The sequence below is a fragment of the Cebus imitator genome, unplaced genomic scaffold (assembly GCF_001604975.1).
Source record: "Cebus imitator isolate Cc_AM_T3 unplaced genomic scaffold, Cebus_imitator-1.0 Scaffold115, whole genome shotgun sequence".
NCBI lineage: Eukaryota > Metazoa > Chordata > Mammalia > Primates > Cebidae > Cebus > Cebus imitator.
This window is the reverse complement of record NW_016107430.1, coordinates 5,849,934-5,853,386: the sequence shown is the minus strand read 5'-3', so window position 1 is coordinate 5,853,386 and position 3,453 is coordinate 5,849,934. Positions and strand designations below refer to the sequence as shown.

The 3,453-nt window shown below is 47.0% G+C and overlaps 1 protein-coding gene across 1 annotated transcript in view; it reads left to right on the top strand.

Moving 5' to 3' along the window:
• Positions 1–3,085: 3,085 nt before the first annotated feature.
• WSCD1 (WSC domain containing 1) overlaps positions 3,086–3,453 on the top strand; it is a 55,121-nt gene continuing 54,753 nt past the window's right edge. Inside the window, exon 1 of the mRNA XM_017538868.2 lies at positions 3,086–3,187. The gene's annotated coding sequence lies outside the window, so the exon portion shown is untranslated. The remainder of the gene's footprint in view (positions 3,188–3,453) is intronic.

The window sequence follows — 3,453 nt, the reverse complement described above, 5'->3', positions numbered from 1 at the left end:
ATGTTATGTGCATATTCTATGGCAAATGTTGTTTTGCTTACACACTCACAGACATTTTATTTGGTTCTTACAAGTACCCCCATTACGGAGGCATTTTCTCTGATTTGCAGATAACAATGTTGAGACTCAGAGAGATTTCGACTTGCTCAAGGTGAGAGAAGTATGAGCCCCACCCCCGGCCCTCACCCCTGCCTGGGCTTGCCACCTTCATGCCTGTGACTGGTCAGGCTACCTTTGTCAACATGACTTAGAAGTGTGGGATTAAGGATGACTCATAACTTGTTGAATGACTGTTTCCAAGGCTGATGGTGATTAGGTGACCAGCATGAAGGGAGATCATCATGGTAGTAGCTCAGGCGTGGTCCACAGCCCTGTCTTGTCCACTGGTGCCAATGACCTGAATGGGGATTCAGTGGCCGGTCATGGTTCAGCCTGTTCTCCAACCACCTCTGACCTTGCACCAGCTAATGCCAAGTCACTGGCAGTTTCTGCAACATCCTGTATGTTTCACACTTCCTTGCCTTTGCAAAGGATGCCCATCCCCTACACTTGTCTAAAATGGTTCCTGCACCTGGTGACCAGATGATGCCTACTTCTCCTTCAAAAGTCAGCTTACATTTCACCTCCTCCATGAAGCCTTCCCTGAATTTCTCCACAGCGATGTTTGGAGTCATTTAGGTTCCAATGCCATATATATATATATATATATATATACACACATATATATGATATTGGATATATATATATATACACATATACGATATATATACGTATATATATATATATACGAGATATATATATATACATATACGATATATATACGTATATATATATATGATATATATATATATATATATATCGTATATATATATATACACATATCGCAGCTAGTTGACATCCCAGCAGCCATCACCCTGCTTGTTCCTTACCTAACATATAAACAATTTTGATCAAGAGGTGATGTGCTTTAAGAATACTGGCCTATCCCCAGAGAATGAATTATAATTAGCCAAACCCATTCCTCTTGGCCAGGTATTGGCTTAGGGGTACTCATAGGGTTCATGTCTGGCCAATGGGCCTTGCCAGAAGGAGGATCTGGCAAAGGTTTCCTTAACCAGGGAAAAAAGAAACTTGTGGGAAGAAACGCCCCTTTCTTTGTTTTCTTTTGGGGAATTGTCATTTGGGGAAGTCACAAACACTGCTTTGGTAGTCATCTTGCAGTCAGGAGAGGGAGGTCCAGGGCGCATGGAAAGGCCACCCCAGATCCTGACATCACTGAGCTGCAGAATCACCCAACCTTGGAACCGCCTACCTCCAGGCTTCTTGCTGTCTGAGATCATAAATCCTTTGGTTGACGCCACTTTTGCTTTGCTATTTGTTACGTGGGGCTGCAGGCATCCTGACTGATACAGCAGAGCTCTCTCTTTGTGGTATGTTTTCACTTTGATCTGTTTTCTCATCCAGTTCTTCACACTGGAAACTCCTGCAGAGGACTGGTTCTTTTTATCAAAGACTCTCCAGTATACAACACAAAATCCAAGACACACACACAATGGTTGCCTTGCTTAGTAAATAAAAGACAGCTGGCTAGAAGGAAGGAAGAATAAGCCATCAGGTGACATGAAGTTTGGAGGTGACGTAAATACCTAGGATCCAATAGTTGAGGTCTGCCAAGAGAGGGATGGACGACTCGAGCCAAACACAGAGAGATGGGATTGAAGTGAGATCAGACCTGTCTGATTCTTAGTCCCAGACTTCTGGGGGGTGGGGGATACATTTCTCAGCAGTAAATGGACAGTTGATGGCACCTTTGTAGGACCAATTGTTTTGGGGACAAGAATGGTATACAAATGACTACCAAATGGTCCCAACTATGTGGAGAGAAGAGCTAAGGGGCAAGGAGTTGGACTTGATTAGGATTGACTCTGTTATCAGGCCTCCCCTTCACTTCTTACTGGTCACCATCACTAGAAAGAAGGGCTTTGTCCTGACACTGAAATACTCCTGGCCATTTTGACTCCCAAGCCCTTCTCAACTATTTCCTGGGTTCGCTCATGTACCTCCTTGCTCAACCTCCCTCCCTAGAGTCAGCAGTTGCCTCTAGCATCTACCCACACAGGGGCTGTGGGGTGTTCCCTTGGGGGGCTTTGGAGGGCAGGTGCAGTGTGACATCGGGCACAGATGGCACAGGTGCCCAGCAACCTTTTCCTCTCTCTTCTTGAGTCACCTCCTTCCCTGGTGGCAGCCACATCGACTGTTCTGCTTGGGTATTCTGTCCCAAGTATCCGCTGCTGCTGGGAAGTGTCTGACTTCCCAGATGAGCCTGGCTTGAGTTCCCCTGGGCTTAGCTGGCTGTGAGCCTTGTGTGATCACCCACCTTTGGGCCTCATCTGTCAAATGGGCACATGAAGGCATCTATAGACTTATCATGAGTTTTAAGTGGGACAATGGGTACGAGAGGGCCAGCGCTGCCTTCATGGATATGAGACCTGTGAAAGGCTCTGGACTATCTGCTCAAAAGGGACATGTACTGGTTTAATATCCTGCTTTTATCTCTTGAAATTCTTGATAATTTTTTAAAAGGGGACCCACATTTTAATTTTAGGTCCTTCAAATTATGTAGTTGGTCACAGAGGGGGCTTTGCAAACCAAACAGCATTGCAAGACTGCACAGTATGTTACTGTTGTAATCATAACAGCACACATATCACATTCTGTAAAGGATATATCCTTGAAGGGGGCTTTTCTGCAAGGCCAGGAGGCTGAGGCCACACAGAATTCATCTCTCACTTCCTGTGTCCTCTTCCTGGGTTTAAGGATATTAAATCCAGATGCCCCAAGACCTTCAGAGCACTCTGCCTTCATGCTGATGGTGCAGGCTCTGTTCTAATTCTGCACTTGGCCAGACTCTGGCTATGCAAACTGCAGCTAGTCTCTTCCCCCTCTGGGCGCCACCTGACTGACCTGCGTAAGGAGCAACTCTGACTGGTCTCCAGGCAAATGCTCTCCCTGCCATCGGCACCTGTTGCAAGCCAGCTCCTCGGAGCCAGGCCAAGCAGCTCTGCCCCTAGCGGGAGTTGGAGGCATGAAACTCCCTTTTAGGAAGACTGGGTGAGAGGCACCACCACCTGCTCCTGCCGCCTCTGCTGTCCTCAGCTTCTGGGAGCATCTTAGCAGCCTGCCCCGGGTGAGGACAGGGTCCACTGGTGCACCTGGCAGGGCAGGGTAGATGCTGTGACTTGGGAGCTTTGAGGGAACAGGGTGGGGCTCCTTATTGTGGAAAATCTTTAGGTTTGGATCCAGCCTTTATTTAAGGAGGGCGATTGTGTATAGACTTGTGTGACTGTTCAGCATCTTTCTACCTCGGGATGTGTGTGTGTGTGTGTGTGTGTGTGTGTGTGTGTGTGTGTGAGAGAGAGAGAGAGAGAGAGAGAGAGAGAGAGAGAGAGAGAG